Source organism: Bombus flavifrons, chromosome 2, assembly GCF_040668555.2.
Source record: "Bombus flavifrons isolate JBK064 chromosome 2, iyBomFlav1_principal, whole genome shotgun sequence".
Lineage (NCBI taxonomy): Eukaryota > Metazoa > Arthropoda > Insecta > Hymenoptera > Apidae > Bombus > Bombus flavifrons.
In genome coordinates, this window is record NC_138443.1 from 8,147,026 (window position 1) to 8,161,924 (window position 14,899).

The following is a 14,899-nucleotide window of genomic DNA, read 5'->3' on the forward strand; positions in this document are numbered from 1 at the left end:
GCGTGTCACACGACACCGGAGAACGGACGGTGGACGAGCGACGACGAAGAAGACACGAGAGAAAGGCGTAACCCCATCCGGGCGAAGGGTCGTCTCGCAGAGACTGCTGTTTACACTTAACTTTATTGCTTTCCGGGCAAATGCGTGCGGCTGAGTCAGCTTGGAATTAAAACCCCTTTCGTGAGGCGCGGCTATCAGTTGTCTCTGATCAGCTCGGATGCGGATGAGGAAAGGAAGAAGTTCAGCGGGAGTGAGTACGCGCGAGAAAGGGATAGCAAGAGCCGTAGAAGCTTCCGCAGCTGGGAAGCAGCCCCTCCGTGACCGTATTGGACACTAAGAGCTCACCAGTTGTTTAAGGATCGTGGTTTGACATCGGTGGCCCTTCGAACATGCGCGGACGGAATAATATTCCTTTCTCCGCGGACGGTGGCGAGGATAACGATAAGAATCTCGTCCGGCGGAGTGGCATTCTCACTCTTTCGATCGATAGACACGCTCGAGCTACGTCCGACATCGGGCCAATGTAATAACGAATGTATACCGCTGGCCAGTAGAGGCGAGTTGGACCTTTTGCGGCCGTAACATTGCTGCAGAAAGCTCGGTCTGGTTGCGACACGGTCGAACCACGAAACTCGTGGAATTGTTAGAATCCATACGTACGACTCGACTGGGAGGGACTGCACGGTGACGGTAAACTGCGTTTTATATGGCCAATTCGCAGGCCATTACGACCGCTTTGCTGAAATTTCTGTTTGATGCGACGAAAATTCGTTAAGTTGGAAGGGGACCCTCATCAACCGCGAATTTAACGTCGTTAAACACGGAAAGATGCGCTTTCCGCTTCACGGTAGCGAACGCAACGAAATACGTACATGGGAATGATTAAATTCCCGAAAAGGGGATTCTGCTGGATAACCTCCTTGGACGTGAAAAATTGTCGACGTTCTGCATATAACGATATCGATAACGTATTTACTGAATTACGAAGGTACTACAATTAATAGAATTACCGAGAATGGTAAAGATAAGAATATTATTCGAGAAGACAATGTAACAGTTTATCGCCAAGAGAACAGATATACATAGACAGTTAAAGGTGTTGAATGCATACTACAATATTCCATTCGAAAACAGGAAGTTTCGGTGATAATCTACAGGTTTATGTAGACAAGATTGCCCGTTTCGTCACGTCGGTGATGCGAATGTGCAAGGCGGTCCTTTCATTATTGATAGCTGGTAGATGATAACGCGTGTCTACGCTAGCTTGTTATAACCGGGGTTGATAACCACAGATACAGTTTATGAATTCCTCGGAACGATCGCTAGTTCTATTATATGTTGCACGTGATATAACAGCTACACATCTTTGATGTTTTCCCTTTATTTAATTTCGAGTTTTCAATGAATAAGGAATTTACACGGTGCGCGTTTCTGTGTCGAAAAGTTAAACAGCTTATATAACGATATTCATAGTTTTAGTCGCTCAAATTGCTGACAAAGTGGAATGCGCGCGAAATAAGTTAATAGCAATCGTAACTTCAATTGCTCGTAAATTATCGAGCACTTTACGCGTGACGTTGACACAATTTCGAATTAAAAGCGGGAATTGTTACATTCTACGGTTACGTTCCATTGTAACTTTTATAGTGTATGCAGCCGCTCTTTGTACGATCATTCAGCAGGTCTAACTTTCTTTACCGGAAAAAAGTAATGTCATGCTCTATTGTATCTTTTGTACTTGAATTGTAAATTCTCCACAGAATAAAAATATGCATTTTCCTCTCATTGTTGCTCTCCATCTTCGTTCTGCCTTTTTACGCCCAACCCTTTATAATTCTTGCCGCTGCTTTTTGTATCTCAGTCACAGTTCTTTGCCTTTACTCTTGTTTCTTCCTTTAACTTTCTTCGTTATTTCTTTCCACCATAACTAAGTCCCTCGTGGCTGCAGCTTTTATTCGTTGGTTTTATTCGTTAAGTTTTTTACTCGGCTGACATCGATTGTATATTCATTGTTACACAACAAGAGTACATTTACTTCCTCTTTGTACAAATTATTATATACGTATTTATTATATTTGCTCTTATTCGTACGAACAGAGATAGTGGTTATATTTTTATCGTTTTATGAATTGTTGTGTACGGATTCCATGCTTTCATCAAAATATTCGAGATGAATTAATATACGGAAGATTATGTGCACGTGTTTAAATTGCTGTTGAATGCACTTTTATAAAAACTAGAAAGAAGAGAGCACACACCGATATTCTACCATCGTCCGAAATTAATTCCCGTGCAAAAAGAGAGATTAAATACGTTGGACAATTTAGTGAAAAATAAATTACAGTTATTGGCCACTAATACGTTAATCCGGTATCCCAGCAAGTGGTACACATGAAACGATGGCGGGCTTTATTTTTAACGCGACCAGAGGCAGTCTCTTCTCGTCCCTTCGTGATATATGTTCTTAATAAATATCGCTTTCCATAAATGCGGAAAATATGTTCCTAAGACCGTTTAACCGTGGCGTAGCCACGCGTAAATTCGCGTGAAAATCCTCGTCCGGCCTCTCTTCTCTTGTTTCCTTTTTAAAGAAAATCGGCAGGATCGAATGTGCGAACCAGCGTGTAATAATGAAGAAATAAATTAATACAAGTGTGCCGCGCAACAACTAGGCAGCCATGTAGGAAGAACGGAAGTGAAACGAAGGGCAGAAGCGAGGAGAGAAAGGCTATACAAAAAAATAGAAGAAATGGAGGGGAAAAAGAGAAACAAAGGAGAGAAAGCACGCGAGCCGCGAAATAGGATATGCAGAATAGTTGAAGCCGGAAAATCGCGCGTGTGCTTTTCCAGAAGCCGGTGAAGAGAGGCGAAGAATCTCATTTAGGCTTTTTACTGGCGTTCGGTTAAATAGCGCACTCGTTCGAGGCAGTTCAATCGAACGAAATCGGGCATTTCACCGGGAACTTTCAGCGGCGGCCACCACGTGAAAAATACTTTCTCCTGCGAGCATTCTCTCTTTCCGATGCCCTCGAAAACGATTGCTTTCATGGGCCGATTTCATCGTAAAACGAAGGGTGAGTATCGATCGGTCAGGGAACGTAATTTTCCGCGACCGCGGTATCTAAATTGAAATCGTTATCAAAATTATTATTCGTTTGGAATTTGATTTACTCTCATCGGTCTATCGTCACAATTATGACAGTTTTGAGGACTTGCTGCGTGGTTTAATTAATAACGATTTGGAAAAATAGTGATAAATTGAAAACTCATATTTATAAATAATAAATACCGAAGGAAACTTTAAAATTTTTGTGACGTAAGATACGTTACCGCGAAAAATATAACAAGTAGTATACCTTAAAACTTTCAGGATCGGTGTCTTTGAACAAAACTCTCCCGAATGATTGAAAACATTTTTGCATTTATAATAAGAAGCAAGCGAAACTCGTCAGTGTAGGAATAAAAAGAAACACGTTTTAGATAATTTGTATTTAAAAATAGATAGAGGTTACGGTATGTGATTCTGACGTCAAATGATCATGTAACATACCCATTTATATGATTGTTTTAGTTAAAATTTCAAAACGATAAAGACGCAAAAGGTAATGATATTTATTTTAAGAATGAGAAGATTATACAGCGCGTATATAGTAATATTTATGCCTACTGAGGCATTTTTCAAGATTAACTGAAAATACTGACTTGTCGTCGTTTATGGCGGCGAGATACAGCATGTATGCTATGGAATCGATCTTGAATGCGTTAAAATTACAAAATGTAACTAAAATTTGTGTGACTAAGAATGTGCAGATTTCTAATGTAATATACAATGTACATTGTTAAGGAATGAGATACAGTGCAACGCTATTTTAAAATTAACCGAAATGTATTTTATATTAAGAATTGAATTATAAGCGTTAGTTGATTCTATATCGAAGGTACAAAAAGATATGATAATTCAAATATTTTGAATATTCTTGCGTTAGTTGATTCTATATTGCAAGTGCAAAAAGATATGAGAGTTCCAATATTTTGAATATTCTTGCGTTAGTTGATTCTATATTGCAAGTGCAAAAAGATATGAGAGTTCCAATATTTTGAATATTCTTGAGTTAGTTGATTCTATATTGCAAGTACAAAAAGATATGAGAATTCAAATATTTTGAATATTCTTGCGTCACTTCAGTTTGAAATTTTTTGCTGCAAGTCTGCCATGTTTCGAAACTTCGTTTCGTGAATAATATTTCTTCTTGGTAAATATTACGCGCATATATTTTCTGGAAAAACCGGGTTTGTTAGCACAGCTAGCGAGGATACTTGAGATAGCCTCACCTATAGCGAAGCATACATAAAGAATTACTTGATTCTCACGGCGAGCGACTTTTTTCCTCGCTCTTTTTTTTTTTATTCCTATCTGACGTCGTTTCACGGAGGCTAGGAACTGCTACTTTTAAAACGACCAGCAAACAAGGTTAGCAGCGTGGTAAACAAAACGAAAAATCTTAAAGTGCTTTTAGTGCCTGACAAGCACAGAAATCATACAGATTACGTTTCAGGAAAAGGAAATAGCGAATCATGTAGACGCGTAGCACGAGGAATAATTTATTTTTCTTTTAACAAGAACGCAAATTACGTGCAATTAAATAATTGGACGCATTCGATTGCTATACTTGTAAGGGTCAATTCTTTACTTTTTCATGTAAAACTAATCGATATCTATGTAATTATACGATATCAAACGCGTAGTTTCCCGAGGACGCATACTAAATACAGAATATCGGTTACACAATTAGAATCATTAGATTTCGGTAAAATAGGATGGCGGAGAATTATGTAATATGCGATGTAATTGATTAATGAACATTGCGTAATAAGGTTCCTGAAATATGGTTAAACTATCGTAAGAAATGGCAACAATTTCTAAATTGATTGATGGCGAATTTACTCAACATCGTGATTAATGACGAAGTAAATTTAATTAAGAAACACTGTAAGAGTGTAATATTCATAATGTAAATGGCAACGATCTAAAAATCGCACACTCATAAATCAAATCAAAGGGTAACCTTTTATCATATAAAATTATAAAATTTAACTATAAAATCTTGAATAAAGTTCAGCGATCGAAAAGAATATTAATATTAATATAAAACTTGAAGTTAAAGAAGTCTAATTCGATACGAAGAAGATGTGTCTGCAGCAGAAGATCAATACATCTCTCAATAACGTTTCAATTCTTCTTCACAAGCAAAGGAACGATATTTCTTTGGTGCTGTGTGCGCGCAAACGGAGCATCTTCAGTCGATTGGGAAATACTAAGTAACAGTAATACTACCAACTCATAAAGGAAGGCCTTTTGTATGCAAATACACGTGAAATACATACTACAACCGGTAACAAGGGATGCGTAATGCGCCGCTGTATTTCTCTTGCTCGTATCCTTTCCTCCTTGTTCACTTTCCACCACCCTCTCGATCTCGCCATCCAGCGCGACCCGATTCAATTTACCTCGCGATAAAATCGTCCGTTTTTCTAAACGTCCGATTCGTCGGAGCTTTCGTAAGGGACCTCGAACTTCCAGCCGTTCGAGATCTCCGCAGAAAAAGGGGCTCAGCCTTTTGCTATTGGGACGTCAAGTACTCTCGAAAATCCTCCAAGCGGTCTATTTTGTTGGATTTAATAACTGAGCTTTTTTTTTTAGATAATGAAAAAGATAATTGGCTTAATCGAAGTGACCATGGGTTTACGAGCGACAAGAGGAATTTTCAGATAAATAAAAGATATTTCGCGATAAATGAAATAAATGGATAAAAATGGAATTTTTTAAGGAACTTTGTAAAATCAGACCCGATAAAGCTAAAATGCTAATTCAAACACTTCATTTTACTTCTTATTAGCTTTTGTTCTATTAATCTTTGTCTAACAATCGCTTCTTATGAAGCACGTAAACGGATAGAAAATGAATTTTTGTAAGAATGTTATCGGGTCGGTTTAGAAGAAGCTGAAACGTCAACCTGCAGATTTTTTAATTTTCTATTAATCTTTGTTCGCGTTTCCATAATAACTATTTTCTATTAAAGTACACGCAAAGAACTAGCACGCAAAATGCATAGAAACTGCAAGTAATAAAACGTCAGTAACGAAATGCACAACAGTTCCGATAATACCTTTAATCTGTTTAAGATATTTGCTAACGTTTGTTTCAAACACGCACGACCGATAGAATTCGTATAATTTATGAAAATAATACGAAATTAAATGTTACCAATACGCGACACGGAACAGCGTGCACGTTCGTTGTGATGGAAAGCGGCGCCGTAAATCCATAGAGTCGCTAAAAACTGTGTCAGCAAACAGCGCAGAAAAATTGTATACAGAACGAGGAAAGATGTTTCGACAAACATAGCTTGCAAACCGCCCCTTTCAGAGGCACAACCCTTTTTAATCTGAATAAAAACGCCGTGTTGTTCGACCTACAAACCAATAGTTATACTACCGAGACGAAACACGCCAGAGTAACAGTTGCGCGAAATTGAACGGGTTTCTGAAAGATACTGCAACTGCGGAAATGTTAAAAAATATCTGACAGTGTTTAATTAAAAAATATTCCAAAAAAATTGCTGCAAAATAACTCGCGAATTTTTCTAGTTTCACACCATTGATTTAAACGAAAATTACAAACTGATTTTCTTCGAGGTTCTGCTCATAAAAATATAATTCCGATCAAACAAAATACTCGATCTAATCGTTTAAGCTAACGTTCGGCTTTGATATCGAACTTCGAAAAGAAAAAGTCTACAGGATTTTATTCGATGGACCAAGAGTCCTGTTATCGAGTTTACATAAATGATTGATATGGTTCGATAGGTTAGAAGTGTGCTCGCTTGTTCTACATTTTGTCCGTGTATTGATCATCGTCCAACTACCATGGGAAATAGAAACGTTCCACCGTCTCTATCCTACAAATGTAAATCTAATAGAAACAAATAAATACGAAGTTATACGGAAACTACGGATCGTTCGTGATTTTGAAATCGTTTCGTTAAAATGTTTCACCGCATGGATGGAGAATTCGATATCTTTCAAAGAGGAAAATTCATAGGTAGAGAAAAGATTAAAATCAATCGAAGGTACATCAATGGGAAAATGTAAAAACTAAACGATGCACGTAATAGTAATAGCAATGGCGCGATAATATAACGCGATCAATAATGCATCAACTATTTTGCAAGAAGAAACGGAAATGAAATTTCATGGAACCAAGAGAACGAGGTGAAAGTTAGAAACACCGGTCGATGTTCGCTCTTTCGAGCACATCCTGCTGCCAGTTTTCGTTCCAGCTGTTCGACTCTCCAGTAAATCTCAGATCCAGATGCTTTTCGAAATTTCTCTATAAAACTCGAACGCGTGGACTAATTCAAATTCGCTTCGATAACTTCATCCTCGTATTGTTCCTACTAAACCAACATTCATTAACATGCTATTGAAGCATATGTTGTATCGATTCGACACGCATAACCTGTTATCGGTGTATGTGCTGCATCAATTCAATTATTTAAGTAACGCTACTGATTATTGACGCAACTCTCGCTTTTCCGTGCGTTCAAACAAAATAACCTAGAAAAAACAATGAAAGCATATGTGAAATAAATATTATTATTCGAAATAAAACAGTTGCTGATCGAAGGAACTAAAGGTAGTTAACCGTATTTTAATAACAACGAACGTTTTAAACAGAAGTAAAATCGATATATCGGCAACGTATGCTTCACAAAACCATCCACGCAGAAAATAAAGAAATGTAAATTAAAACGATAAAAGAGAACCCTATTCTATTCCATGATTTATAGTCGATGGACTGTCGCATCAGAGAAATTCGTTCGAGATCCACTTGTCCCCAGAGTTCCGGGGAGCATCGAGGAGGTGGTATCAATTAAAATTGGTTACGGTACGTTCGAGAGATTCAGCCTGCGTGGCCTGTCATCGAGAAGGGGCCATCGATCTGGCAGATCGGTCGTAAAATAAAGATTTGGCCAAGAGGGTGGCTCCCGTGGTCTTTTTCGGAGGGGTTACTTTGCCCCAACGGTAACCCTGCGGCGTGTGTATCCACGCTGGTGCACACATACCGGTTTCGATACCATAGGGGCGGATCGGCCGTACTCGGCCTGAATACTGATTCTCCACGGACGCATATTTTACCGGCGCGGATAAAAGATATTTGCATTTTGATGGACCGTACCGAGTGCATTTGACGTTTCATATGCATTCCGTCGAGTGTTCGTGTGCGCAACACACTCGCGTTTGTGCGATAATGTGTGAAAAAAATCACTCTTGGCCAGCTTCGTTCTTACCAACGTCACGAGGTATTTGTATTTATTTCGCGTCTTTATGCGCCGATCTCTAGGACCCTTTGAATATCTACACGTGTTATGTTCGTCCTGAGACTGGCTTCCGAGAGAAACTATCGCTTAGGTGAACTAGTTGAGACTCTTCTGTGGCCTCTATGCTCTATCAATCGTGCAAGTGAAACGAAACAAGTGAAAATTACAAATTCGCTGGAGGATCGAAGGAATTTTTTAAATGCAGGCTACTTGGAATAAACAGACAAGGCGAACTTAGACAAAGATAGACACGCCGCAGAGCAAAAGTTCAACGTCAATGTACCACTCTGTGGAGTCAGACTTGCCGCGCAACAGAGAGGTGGGAGCTTTGTTTAACGAAGTTGTAAAGCGTTTCCAGACGGAAAAGAGAGCGTCTGGAAAATACGAACAAGTTTGATTTAATATAATTAACGGGCTTCCGCGGAGTGTCTAACGAACAAACTTTCTACGTCTTAAGGCTCTTTCCAGCTCCAAGTCCGATGGAATTGCAAGAAATATCGAATTAACGAAATTAGGGAAAATCAAAGGTAATTCAGTCTGTAGAACAGACTTGTTGTATCGGTTTACAATATTTTTTGATTTCAATCGTACACGTTACGTCGATTGCATTCGTTTCGTGCGTACTTTGTTGATCGTCAACTTTTGCCGTAAATAAACACACCGGTCTATGTACTACAAATGCAAAGGGTGATGAATGTTTGCCATGAGTGTCGGAATACGAATGTTGCCTAGAAATTATTCATGGTCGCCGATATTAAAAGCTCGCCAGCGAGCGAGCCGGGAATCAATTGCCAAAAACGTCGATATTGGCTCGGCTTGAAACAAGAATATATGCCCGACTGTGGTCACAATGGGTCAAAGATGTGGGAAATTGAAAAATCATTCGTCGATAAACGTAATGAAAACGCGAAAGATCGTCGCACTAGTACGAATGGAAATGTATGAACTTTCTTCTTTTTCGATTATTATTATATATTTTATTATATACATATATTATTATATATGATTATTATCTATAAGATTATATATGGTGATTATATATATATATCAAAGATTGGTTTAAATTTTTTCAATAATTTTTGTTAATATATTATTAAAAATTATATTAAAAATTATATTAAAAATATATTAAAAATTATATAATTTTAGTTAACGAAGGGTAGCGACTTCTCGTTCACGAGATTCATTATTCGACCTGCTGATGAAACTTAAAACCTTACTCACCGTTATAGTTGCACTTTTCGTTACTCGCGTCGACGTCTTATCTCGCGGACAAGTTTTCAGAACGAAGTCTCGCTTCTTTGCAGTGGCTTCCCAGGATTTTACAGTCTCTTCAGACGACCCGTTTCTTCACTTCATGTCACGGTAATTGCTGTCACAGAACACTGTTACACGAACGAAGTTGCATCTTCCTGACTTCCGACCGGCGAGCTTCGTCTGGAGTTATCATTTCTGCAAAAAAGATAAACGTCTTCTGAAGATCGAATATATCGTAAGATATTATAAGATATTGTATTAGAAGATATTATAAAGAACCAAGGAAATTTAAGAAACAAGTGCTGTCGTAAACGAACTTCAGATTCAATGGAACGGTGAAATTGATTGTCGAGTGAGTTAATATCTAAATCTTAAAATTCTCAATTTCTTGTCTTTCAGTTATTTAGAATATTTGATATCTAGAAGTTGATATTGAAGACATTGCTGAGAAAAATATTTAACTTTTAGAGGGATAAAGATAATTAATTGTTTCGTCGATAGTCTCTAGGGAATTTTTAAAAAATTCGAGGTAGATCTTGCGCGATTAAAGGATGGATAGGAGTACAGGATCAAAACTTCTGTACCTCTCAGCTGCAAGGTTCAGATACTTCCAAAGTTCAAGAACTCCGAGATTTTGACTTCCAAATTTCAAAACGCGTTTAAATCTAACAACAAATTCCAAACTTTCTAGATTCTCTCGTAAAGATATACTTAGCGTAGCAATTAAACGTAGAAACAAGAACACAAAAACAAACTTTTCTAGTAACTTCGGATTCCAGCAAGACTATTCCCCTCCATTTTCTAACTTCTCGCTATCAATTAGAAGTAAGTTAACAAAAATGCAACGATGCAATGATTAAATCATACTACGTTCTGAAGATGCAAATACTTCACATTCATTATGTTCTGGGTTAAACTGAAGTATCATGATTTTACTAAACTATAATATATGAATTCTATGTTTTATGTAATTTAGTTGCCACACAGCGGTAAAATACGTTTTTATTTGACTTTACTATCTTTATAAAATAGAATATTCCACAATTGTGACAACAATAATCGACCATCTGCTGGACGAAAGTTAAAACTTATATTTAAAACTAACAAGTGTTCCGTGACTTATGTGCACATGTGTACGAACACTCTCCTCCATTTATGAGCGAGTAACTGGGAGAAAGTTGCGCCACAAAACAGGAAAATTACTCCTTCGACACGTTGCGAGCAATCTCGATTGGAAAAAGGGGATGGTAGTAGCGACGACGGCAATGGAAGAACGGAGACACAACGAGGACGAATGAGGATCGAGCAAGTTTGAGTAAAAGTTGCGAACCCGAGGGAATGCTTGAGAAGCTTTATAACTTCGACAATCTTAAATCGACAGAACTACCATGTCCGGCGGTGGTGAAGAGTGTCGGAGAACGGGGAACGAATAAAACGCGCGGAACGAGGTATTGTAGAATGGAGAGGGCAAGCAGATAGTCGAGAGGGGTTGGGAATGAGGAAAGTAGGTAGATACGTGTATTACCGTCGGTGATAGTACGAGGGGCGACACGGCGACTACGCTTTGACACTGTCCATTGTCTTTTTTCATGAGTTCGCGTGCCCTCCAGTGAACCAATTCCGGGCTTCGTAAGGGATCTCGTATCGTACGTGGCGGCGCGCAGAAAGGAATAAAAGAGAATTATAGATCTCTTCGGTTAGCGTGTTTTATGATATTCTTGGTTACACAGGATATAGATGTTTGATTTAAACGGAACCGAGCACGGCATTTTCAGAGATTATAGGAAGAATTATTTCCAACTGGACGATAATGTAACGAGAGTATATTGTTTTGGTTATTTTATAGATCCCCTAGGTAGGATTATTAATAATTTATGATAACACGTACAACTCATAACAATGAATCATCATGAAAGAGTATAACCGAGAACCGAAGACGCCATACGCAAAAATATTTGAAGCTGTCGGGTTATGCCCGGTGGGAAATTGTTAATTAGTGGGACGCAGACGAAAACAGAAATAATACGTACGATGAAATCTAATTACGTCACGGTCGAAACGTGTAATTTTATAACTTTCCGCGGGGAATGGACAAAGTACGACGTAATTTCATGTAACGAATCTTCTCGATTAGATTAAACGTCCCGTAGAAATGATTAACTACCCTTTATATATGCTTAACATTCCTCAAAATCGTATTTTCTGCCGACAAAAATTCCTTTGTCGAAATAACAACGCGAACAAAGCTGGCGTTCTCGATTACGAAATCCGGCGAAATTCCCGCCCACCCTCATTTTTTTTTTTTCGTCGCCGAAAACAGTACGTGTTCTCTTTCGAGAAGCTCTTTGAAGCGAGCAATTTGGGAACCGCTGGCTAGCGCTGTCTCGACTTCTGCACAACGCCATTAAAACCGTACGTGCGAGCACACGCGTCCGTCTGAAACGCTCCAAAATAATGAATACTTAAACGCGCGAAGCGTGTGGTGCACGTGCGCGTGCGCTCGCGTGATCGCCGAAGAACTAACTTTTTATCTGGTCTGTGTCGGCGCCTAGCTGGCCGAGCACAATCACGTCCGAAAGCTGTCTGCCAAAGGAATCGACAGGCCGCGTTAATTTAATGAAAAATTCACGATCGCGCGACGATCACGCCAGTCCGCGCCGCTCCTCCGCGACGTCGATGTTGGAGGAAGAAGCAACGAAGAGTGACGAAAAAGAAGAGGAAGAAAAAAAAAAGAAGAAAAGTAAAGGAACGTGTGGAATTAATGACGGTGTTCCGCCCCCTTGTCTTCGCGTCGTCTACATCCCTCTTCCCCTCTGCTTCTTTCTATGTGAACCCTCGGCCGGCATTCCGCCGAAGGCGCAACGTATCGGTAGACAAAGGGAGCTGTCTCGAATAACGTTAAAACAGTGCAAGCAACCGGTGTAGGTAACAATCGGAAGGAGAGAGCGTCGCGGGACCGCCGGCGATCCCCAGGGGGTGGAAAATACCTACGCACCCCCAACATACCCGCCTGTTCTCGCCTGTCTCGAATCGAAGAGTCGCGTCGGGGGTCGCGAAGCCGCCTGGCCACCCCTCGCCTGTCTCTCTCCCTCCTTTTCACTCGTACATGATCTTCTTTCTTCTACCAATGTTCCGTCCCAGGCTCGTGCTTCCATCCCTCGAAAAAACCTCGGCTTGCATTTCAGTAAAGAGCCAACCCATCCGCGTGCATGGACAATGGGACGAGACGCCCCGCTAGACGGACGACAACGCCCTTTCTTTTCAACACACGCGTGTCTGCTTTTATGCCAGTGTGTGCGTCGCCGACAGGGAGTATACAGTGTCTTTTTCCACCCAACGACCCTCTCTCGCTCTCTTCCTCCCCCTCTCTCGTTTTCTGTCCTTCACTTTCCGCTTTTCGCTCACACTCTGTTGCTCGCGGGCCTCTCACTCTCTTCACGTGTGTCTGACTTCTTTTTTAAGAGAGCTACAACGACGACAACGATGTCTCGCCCTCGCTTCCTACTCGCGACGCGTGCTTCCCGACACAGCAGCGCGGAAAACAATTTTCTGCGCTGTACAAGCCAACGACGGCGGTTGCTACTCGCCGAGCTGTAAGTACAACATCGTCTGTGTAAATCATATGAGCCACCGATTTCTGATTTAATGACGCGAGCTGCCGTTTCCCATTACTTCTAATTACTCGCAATTACTCGCAGTCTTTGGACGCCTCGTCCGGATACATATACATCACAGAAGTTTCGTTTCGATACGAGCAAAATATCATCTTTAATCAGGCAGAAGAACGAACGGGCAAAAAACGACTGTATCCTTCCGGCCCGTTTGCCGCAATTCTCTTTGCCAAGTTATTACACAGCAGCCACGACGCGACCATTCCACGGCTCGGATACAATTTTTCAATGCCTATATAATCCGCGACACATTGCACGGAAACTGGTACTCGACTCGATTCGTTTCAGATTTCTCCGTAACACCTCTTGCGTTTCCTTTTTTAGAACGTTTTCTGTGCAGCGTGACGCGCGAAGGGAGTAAGAACGAGCAACAAGCTTTCACGAGTACGCCCCGGTTCTTATTATTTCAATAAAAATCGTCGCCACGACCGTGCTCGACCATTATTCAAATTATAAACTCGTCTAACAATGGAAACGTTACTCTCCTCCACTCGTTTTTTTCTCGGTTGCCTTGCACCGTCCCTACTTCTCGAATTTCGTGCCCAGGGTAGAGCCCTCATTCTTCTCGTTGCTAACGTCGAGACTTCAGCTTCTTCGAATCGAGCCGAGTACATTTACGAAAGTACCCGCATTCACACCTTCCGCGTACGGCGGCGAGCAGTCGCACGCACAGCGCAGACTACGAAACAGGAAGCTTCCGAATTCTTTTGTTTTCAAGTCGCGGCGCGCCTTCCCAGTGGCGACCGTGTCGTTGCTGACTCGCTGCTGCTGCTGCTGCTGCTCGTTAAAAAACGAAAGGGGCTCGGCTGGTTTGTCCATGCTTTATTTTCATTTCATCTTCCCCTTTCTACCGTGGCCGCTCGTTTTCTCGCGCTGTTCGAAAGTAATATGCTACCGCTTAGTAACAATATTATGTCTGGATACGTATGTGCGTCTCGTCGTCGAGAGGGAAACAGGAAGAGAAAAGAACGGGAACCAGAGAGGGTAGAAAAGGGCGCGCGGTAAACAACCAACGCGCTGGACGTCCAGGATTTCACGGTGAAATTTTCCTTTCCGCTCCGACGAAACAAAACTGTCGCTCGCCTGGCTCGCCCTCTTATCGTCGCGTACGACCGTCCGCCGCGCCACTTTTTCCCGCTTTTCCGCTCCGCGAATTTCGCTGCCAAAACCGTCTACGATTCAATGACGTTTAGTCGGCTCGCGAGATTATTTTATACGGGGCTTGGACTTGCACATGGACTTCTAACAATGTCGTAGAAACCCGAAGGCGGAGTTTCGAATTCAAGTAAACTCGGTTGTTGAAAGAGTGACGAGGAAATGTTAGATTAATTATGAATGATAAAGTGGTAAATTAGTATTTTCAAGTGACTTTTTCGATCTGGATTTAAAGAAAAGTTCTCGTTTAAAATGCAAATGGCGTGAAGTTATGTAACAAACGGCACATTCAAATGAAGAACGATTAAACAGTAGAATACGCGAAAAGCAGCTAATTTTGATATGCTAATTTATTTAAATTGCAACGAATGCTATTGTAATATCGATTTCTTTTGAAGTATACTGGTTCACGAAAGTATTTTTGAGTATTTACCA

The 14,899-nt window shown here is 40.6% G+C and overlaps 1 protein-coding gene across 2 annotated transcripts in view; it reads right to left on the reverse strand.

Moving 5' to 3' along the window:
- The window catches only part of Sema2a (Semaphorin 2a), a 558,354-nt gene that overhangs the window by 425,689 nt on the left and 117,766 nt on the right, over positions 1-14,899 (reverse strand). For both annotated transcript variants that reach the window (XM_069132504.1, XM_069132505.1), the window contains exon 2: positions 9,606-9,833. The gene's annotated coding sequence lies outside the window, so the exon portion shown is untranslated. The remainder of the gene's footprint in view (positions 1-9,605; positions 9,834-14,899) is intronic.